Source organism: Zootoca vivipara, chromosome 10 (assembly GCF_963506605.1).
Source record: "Zootoca vivipara chromosome 10, rZooViv1.1, whole genome shotgun sequence".
NCBI classification, from domain to species: Eukaryota; Metazoa; Chordata; class Lepidosauria; order Squamata; family Lacertidae; genus Zootoca; species Zootoca vivipara.
The window spans coordinates 67,336,536-67,344,978 of record NC_083285.1 but is presented as its reverse complement, the minus strand read 5'-3'; the positions used below and the strand labels follow the sequence as shown (position 1 = coordinate 67,344,978).

General features: G+C 48.1%; 1 long non-coding RNA gene across 1 annotated transcript; it reads right to left on the bottom strand.

The window, feature by feature from the left end:
• Positions 1–1,422: 1,422 nt before the first annotated feature.
• LOC132592704 (uncharacterized) lies at positions 1,423–6,397 on the bottom strand. Its single transcript, XR_009558234.1, has 3 exons — positions 5,768–6,397; positions 5,515–5,656; positions 1,423–3,722 (listed from the first exon to the last, which is right to left on the bottom strand). It is a non-coding gene; the product is annotated as an uncharacterized LOC132592704 (long non-coding RNA).
• Positions 6,398–8,443: the final 2,046 nt, after the last annotated feature.

The window sequence follows — 8,443 nt, the reverse complement described above, 5'->3', positions numbered from 1 at the left end:
GTCGTGGCGCGAGCCGGGTTGGCGGCGGCGCCGAGGGGAGGGCGGGGCAGGGGCGGGGCCTCCGCGGCCGCCCGAGGGGGAGGAGCCCCCCGGAGCCCCAATCTCCTCCATCGGAGAGGCGCGGCGGGATGGTGGGGCCGCTCGCCGGCGAGGAGCCCGGATTGGTCCGCCGCCGCGAGAGAGGCGTCAGTCATCCGGATAGGCCCGCCCCCCGCGCGTCCCCATTCGCTGTCGTGGGGGGGGATGGTCACGGAGGGGAAAGGGTGCACCCCCTAACCGGGGGCTCGGGGGTGGTGGTCGCGCAGGCGCAGAGGCGCGGGAGAGGCCGCTTGCCCTTCGCCGGGCTTCCGCTGCAGAAAACTCTGGCGGTTTTTTCCGTTTTGCATTATTATTTTATCATTGTTGTTGTGATCCTTGGGTGAAGGGAGGTTGTTAACAACAACAACAACAACAACAACAACAACAACAACAACAACAACAACAACAACAACAACAACAACAACAACACAATAGCAAAGCTATAAAGCCTTAAAGGCCTCAGGACGGTGTACTTCCTTGGCAATAGCCAGAAAATAAAGCGGATATTTATTCCGATGCCCCTGCAGAGGATTTTGCAAGTGTTCTGGAGGCAAACCTTCTGCAGGACGGGCTGGGCAAGCAAAGCCCGCTTGAAGTTGGCGGGGTTTACTACTGAGTAAAACATGCAGAAGGCTTGGGTGCAACACTGCCCGTCCTTATGGTTATTTGGGGGAAAGGCCTCCTTGGGTTGTGCTTCCGGGTAGGCCTGCTGCAAGGTGACGTTTACTCAGAGGTAAAGCCCTCACGAGCGTAACTGGTCACTGCGTGGCTGGTGGTATCCAGGCATGTCAAACCTGCGGCCCTCCAGATGTTTTGGCCTACAACTCCCATGATCCCTAGCTAGCAGGACCAGTGGTTGTGGGGAAGATGGGAATTGTAGTCCAAAACATCTGGAGGGCCGCAGGTTTGACATGCCTGCACCCACTGCAATCAGTGGGTTTCGAGGAGACTCACTGCCATGAGTGGATCCGAGTCGATTCCCACCCCAGGCGGATTTATTCTGGATCCTGTTGAGGTCAATAGGTGTGCTGGTAAATGATAGGGCATCTCCACTGCTTGGGAGCAGCTCAGTTCAGGTGGCTGACAGGTGGCTGGCCCCGCCCAGCTGTCAAAAATGGCCGGTGTGTGTGTTGACCATCTTAAGGATCTAGCCCAGGGGTCAGCAACCTTTTCCAACCGTGGGCCGGTCCACCGTCCCTCAGACCATGTGGTGGGACGGACTATATTTTGAAGGAAAAAAATGAACAAATTCCTATTCCCCACAAATAACCCAGAGATGTGTTTTAAATAAAAGCACATTCTACTTATGTAAAAACACTAGGCAGGCAATACAAATAACCCAGAGGTGCATTTTAAATAAAATGACACGTTCTACTCATGTAAAAACACGCTGATTCCTGGACCGTCCGTGGGCCGGATTGAGAAGGCGATTGGGCCGCATCCTGCCCACGGGCCTGAGGTTGCCTACCCCTGATCTAGCCTGCCTGCTGGAAAACATCTCCTGCCATGCACACTTACCTGAGAGTAAGTCCCCTTGAACCCAATGCGGTTTTGCCACTGTGCAGACAATGCTTACTACAAATTACTGTATTGCTTTTCATTTCTAGGGGAAAAAAAGCTGGTTGCAAGATATTAAAATAATGCAACACCCACTGGCATTTTTTTGGGGGGGGGGAGGAACGAAGTGGCAGAAGGAACAGCCCAGTAAACAAGACAGTCAGTACCGTCAAGAAACACCTGGGTGTGGAGAGAGAGGCTTCCGTTTGTGACAGAAACATCCTCACGTCAGAGCCCGCCTGATCTGAGCAGAGTCTTCCACTTGGTGGGTGTCACAGCAGGGAAGCCCTTTCTCTGCACCCACACCAGATGCACCTTGGAATAATAATAATAATAATTTTTTATTTGTACCCCGCCCATCTGGCTGAGTCTCCCCAGCCACTCTGGGCGGCTCCCAATTGAATATTAAAACAATACAGCAATAGCACAATTACAAAAGTCGCAAACAATACATAAACCACATCAAAAAATACACAACCGAATGGAAAAGAATTTCCACATAAATCAAAATCTAAAATCCCTGCGACATGGAATTTCATTAAAGCAAGCAGTTTTTGTGCTCTGGGCACAGTACTGCACCTAAGATTTCAGATTTAAACTGCCACTGCTGGGAGGAAAGGAGGAGCTTTTTCCAACTCCTAACTTCCAGCCACTCTCTGAAGACTGGAGAAGGGACCCTCATTGGGGGCAGGCAGGGGAAGTACGAATTTACTTTTTGCAGTCTTAAGATGAGGACTAGACCATGTGGAAAAAATGAACATAAGATTTTAGCTGCAGTTCATTCATTTTCAGCTTTGTATTCTTGTTATACAGTCAAACCTCAGTTGTCGAACGTAATCGGTTCCGGAAGACCCTTTGACTTCCAAAACGTTCGACAACCAAAAACTGAAAGCAGAAGCCTCAACACAAAACTCAAAACGGAAGCCACTTAGCACATTCGGCTTCCAAAAATCGTTCGAAAACCGGAGCTGTTACTTCTGGGTTTTCGGCGTTCAGGAGCCAAAAGGTTCGAAAATGGAGCCGTTCGAGAACTGAGGGTTGACTATTAAAAAAAACGCACCTAAACACTCCATTACGGCACCCATAATCTAGGTTTAAGTTGCCATTTAGCTCCTAGGTTTCATATCTGTTTCTAACACTGCTCTTTCTAGGCCAAAACCAGGGTTTTGTTTTTGTTTTTTAGCAGGAACTCAGGGGAACTGAGTTCCCTTACCTTTTTAAAGTTAAAAAATTTTGTGGGTGGGTGCGGGGCTGGAATGCACATACACCCAATGCCTGAGCCATACAATCAGGTTGTGCATCCATAGCAGTGACCAGAGGAGGAATGATCGCTGGAAGGATTGCAGAGAAGAAATGCTGGTCCATCAGCAGCACAGCTGGAAGCCTTCATCTGCCCCAGCTGCAACAAAACATGCCTCTTCCATATCTGTCTCTACAGCCACAGCAGGCGCTGTAACTCTCCAGCGGTTTGACTTCACCCCAAAGCCGACTCTTTCACTGTCGCCCAAGACAGATGGATGCCAACAAAAAACATTGAATGTCTATTTAAAGGTAAAAAAGGGACCCCTGACCATTAGGTCCAGTCGTGACCGACTCGGGTTGCGCGCTCATCTCACGTTATTGGCCGAGGGAGTCGGCGTACAGCTTCCGGTCATGTGGCCAGCATGACAAAGCCGCTTCTGGCGAACCAGAACACAATAACATAACAATAAAAAGGAAACACAAAAATCCAAATACACAATCCTTTTCTTTTAACATTGTATAAAGGGACTTCCTTGAGTTCCCTCCACCTGCGGTTCATTTCTCCTTTATCTTTAGCAATTTCCAATTCATTTTTAAAAATTCCTTACAATTTCAAATCTCTCGTATATCTATTTACTTCACATAATTCCCAAATCCACAGTTTCTATACACTTCTAAATCTAATCTTAATATACAATTTTAGCATATTTTTTTAAATAAATTTTGAAATCTTTCCACTCTTCTTCTGTCACTTATTCTCCCCGGTCGCGAATTCTCCCGGTCATCTCAGCCGGTTCCATATTCTCCATCATCTTCATGATGGCTTCAGACTTCTTGCACAGAAACTAAGCAGGGGGAAAATATGAACACTGTAGCCAATTGAGGGATGAAACACACCAGCTGGCCTCAATGCAAAAAAAGAGAGAAGAGAGAAAAAAAGAGGTTTGGGTAGAGCTTTCAAGGGAACTTTTGCTGATTGATGCAAAATTCTCACACGGAGCACCTCTTTCTTCCTTCTCAAGCTCCCCTCCTCCCCGCCCCATTCAGATTTCCTGTGCGCAGCTGGAAAGAAAGAAAACCTCTTGAGCGCTGCTAACTGCCAATCATTTCTGAGCATCGCCCGCAGGGAGTTGGTTTGTAATGCAATTTGCAAAGATCAGGACAATGGGGCAGGCAGGAAAAGGCACAGCCTACATTTTTGGGTGGCTCTTTGCTCTTTTGCTGGGGCTGCGTGATTAAAACAAAAACAAAACACCTGTTGGGTTGTAAAAGCAGATAGATCACTAAGGCCCCATTTGCAGTATACAGCAATACGATGATGCCATAGTTACGACTTTCCCCAAAGAATCCTGGGGGTTGTAGTTTGTTCAGGGTTCTGGGAGTTATTAGGAGATTCTCTACTCCAGGGGTCAGCAAACTTTTTCAGCAGGGGGCCAGTCCACTGTCCCTCAGACGTTGTGGGGGGCTGGACTATATTGGGGGTGGGGAATGAATTCCTATGCCCCACAAATAACCCAGAGGTGCATTTTAAATAAAAGCACACATTCTACTCATGTAAAAACACGCTGATTCCTGGACCGTCTGTAGGCCGGATTGAAAAGGCAATTGGGCCGGATCCGACGCCCGGGCCTTAGTTTGCCTACCCATGCTCTATTCCAGGGGTCCCCAAACTAAGGCCCGGGGGCCGGATGCAGCCCAATCGCCTTCTAAATCTGGCCCATGGACGGTCCGGGAATCAACATGTTTTTACATGAATAGAATGTGTCCTTTTATTTAAAATGCATCTCTGGGTTATTTGTGGGGCCTGCCTGGTGTTTTTACATGAGTAGAATGTGTCCTTTTATTTAAAATGCATCTCTGGGTTATTTGTGGGGCCTGCCTGGTGTTTTTACATGAGTAGAATGTGTCCTTTTATTTAAAATGCATCTCTGGGTTATTTGTGGGGCTTAGGAAGTCGTTCATATTCCCCCCCCAAAAAAAAGTCCGGCCCCCCACAAGGTCTGAGGGACAGTGGACCGGCCCCCTGCTGAAAAAGTTTGCTGACCCCTGCTATTCCCTTCAAAGAGCCTCTATTGCCAGAGCTTCCCTAGAAAAGGAATTGAGTGTTAAGCCACTCTGGGAGGAAAAAAAAAAAAACATTAAGAGAATGACCGCAAACTTTCCAGCAGTTGTTGGTGGACTGACACCGAGCTAGTGAGACCTGTGGTCTGACTCGATGATTATGATGATGCTTATAATACAGGGGGGCCTTGGTTCTCAAACTTACTCCATTCCGGGAGTCAGTTTGAGTCAGGGCCATCTTAAGCGCCCCTGGCGCCGTGGTGCACCGGATCCCTCCGGGCACCCTCCCGCCCCATTTCCCAGCGGGCAGGCGCAGCACGGTTGCCGTGGGCACAGCTGCGCGGCGGACCAGCCGGCTAGCGGGTGGGCGCCGTTCACGGCGCCCTCCTGGCGGGCCGGCGCAGTGGTGCCCTGCGCCAACCAGCCTGGCCGTAGGGCCGGCCCTGGTTCAAGTCCCGAAACCGTTCAAAAAGCAAGGCGTGGCTTCTGGTTGGTGACAGGAGCTCCCTGCACTCAATCAGAAGCTGCGTCAGGCTTTTGGGCTTCCGGAAAACGTTCGCAAACTGGAACACTCACTTCTGGGTTTGCGGCGTTCAGGAGCCAAAACGTATGAGTACCAAGGCGTTCGAGAACCGAGGTGCGACTGTAATAATATTAAAATTCATATGCTGCCTTTCATCTAGAGATCTCGGGGTGCTTCACGACGTAAAAATGCAATCTATGGAACACAAAAAATACATACTAAAATAAGAACAAAAGGAAACCAGTAATTCCCTCCTCCCACAACACTTTAAAAAAGGTATTGGATGTTGGAAGTTACAGGAATTACCAATAATCGAGGAGTGGTAGATGAAGATAATGGACTACAGTATTTGGAGATGACCAAGCTGACCAGTAGAATCCGGGACTGCAGGGACCAAAAGTTTCAAAGAGACTGGAGTAAATTTATTTGTTATATGAATGATCATTGCAAAAATTTGAAGACATTAGCAGGACTGAAATAAATCCCGCACCCATCAGCTGAGGAATGTTTCATGATCAGAGAAAAAGAGACGACGCTAAATTTATTAAGATCAGAAAACTATAATTTAAAGTGCAAGAGTAATTACTGTATGTATTTGATCAAAGAAAACCAGATGGATGGTGGGAAGTCCTCCACTCGGAAGAGCAAAGACTAGATTGTTGGTTTGTCAATGTAATGTTTGAAAAGTTTTATAAAAAAAGAAAACTATATTTAAAAATAAAAAATAAAAGGGTATGGGATGCTAATCAGCCGACGGCCTGGTTGAAGAGGAACGTTCTTGCCTGGCGCCTAAATGAAGCCGCTAGTTATAAAGCAGCAATGTGTATTCCTACTTTTTAAAGCAGGAATACACAGTGACTTTTGTCTCGTAGATGTGGCACTGAGTGAACGTGCCTGGATAGAGCAGAAGATCTGTCCACCCAGAAGCCGAAGGGCAGCAGACGAACGCCGCCTTAGAGTGACAAATCTTTGGAAATGGGCCGCCCTTGGGTGTGGTTCTTCCAGCCCAAGGCATCCGGCAGCCGTGTCACTTGAAATAAGAGCTTTGCAAAGAAAGCCAGCCCTGCTGTGGCTATTTTGTCGCTTGCAGGCATCCTCAGGCTTCCCCAAGTAAGTTGATTCCAGAGCCTGCAGCATGTGTGAGGTGGCCGTTCCACAGCTCTCCAGCATAATAAATAATACCGTAATAATTTTGTTGTTGTTTAGTTGTTTAGTCGTGTCCGACTCTTCGTTACCCCATGGACCAGAGCACGCCAGGCACTCCTGTCTTGCACTACCTCCCGCAGTTTGGTCAAACTCATGTTCGTAGCTTCGAGAACACTGCCCAACCATCTCGTCCTCTGTCGTCCCCTTCTCCTAGTGCCCTCAATCTTTCCCAACATCAGGGTCTTTTCCAAGGATTCTTCTCTTCTCATGAGGTGGCCAAAGTCTTGGAGCCTCAGCTTCACGATCTGTCCTTCCAGTGAGCACTCAGGGCTGATTTCCTTTAGAATGGATAGGTTTGATCTTCTTGCAGTCCATGGGACTCTCAAGAGTCTCCTCCAGCACATAATAATAATAATAATAATAATAATAATAATAATAATAATAATATATTTATACCCTACCCATCTATGGCTGCTTGCCTGTTTGAGAAATAAGCGTTTGCTCACCTGCTTGCACCAGTTAATTGCCCAGCACCGTGCGGTTAGAGTTGATGGTTCATGCAGGAGGAAGGAGTGGTCTCCTTGCTTAGGACAGGGCTTTGGGGAGAGAATAAAAGTGAATGTCTTGCTGTACCGTTATGATATAAAGCAGGCATCTCCAACCTTTGGCCCTCCAGGTGTTTTGGCCTACAACTCCCATGATCTCTAGCTAACAGGACCAGTGTCAGGGATGATGGGTAGTCCAAAACACCTGGCGGGCCAAAGGTTGGGGGTGCCCGATATATAAGCAGTAGTGTGCCTGGGCATTTTTTTGAATAAAGGTGTACAGTTCTGGTCACCCTCTGATCTTGGGACAGGGGCAGGGCCCAAAGTAAATAAATACCAAAATGAGAAAGAGATTAGAACACCTTCCGTATGCAGAATGTTTAACACTTCTTTTTCTTTAGTTTAGAGCAGTGATGGCAAACCTATGACATGGGTGTCAGAGTGACACACAGAGCCCTCACTACTGGCACATGCCCCATAGGCCCATTCACTGTTGTTGTTGTTGTTGTTATTTTCCCCCATTTGTTCTCCCGCTCCTCCTACAGCTTGTCTCCGCTTTTGCTGATAGCCAGAGATTGGTTTTTTAACCCTTTCTGCGCTTTTTAAAATATGCCTGTTGTCTTTGTCCATGGAGTTTTCTTGGCAGGGATACTGGAGTGGCTTGCCAGTTCCTTCTCCAGGTGGATCACGTTTAGTCAAAACTCTCCACTATGACGTGTCCATCTTGGGTGGCCCTGCATGGCATAGCTCATAGCTTCTCTGAGTTATTCAAGCCCCTTCGCCACGACAAGGCATTGATCCATGAAGGGGGTCCCATGGACTGCAAGAAGATCAAACCTATCCATTCTTAAGGAAATCAGCCCTGAGTGCTCACTGGAAGGACAGATCCTGAAGCTGCGGCTCCAATACTTTGGCCACCTCATGAGAAGAGAAGAATCCTTGGAAAAGACCTTGATGTTGGGAAAGATGGAGGGCACTAGGAGAAGGGGACGACAGAGGACGAGATGGTTGGACAGTGTTCTCGAAGCTACGAACATGAGTCTGACCAAACTGCGGGAGGCAGTGCAAGACAGGAGTGCCTGGCGTGCTCTGGTCCATGGGGTCACGAAGAGTCGGACACGACTAAACGACTAAACAACTACAGTGCTTTTTTTCTGGCGCTTTGACAGACTATGTTGGTGCTGCATATTAGTTCCAGCGAAGGTATTATTCGTCATTTATTTCTGTTCTCTTCCCCCCGCCCCCCAAAAAGCACAGCAGCTTTGGGGCATCCCCCCAAAAAAGCAAAGCA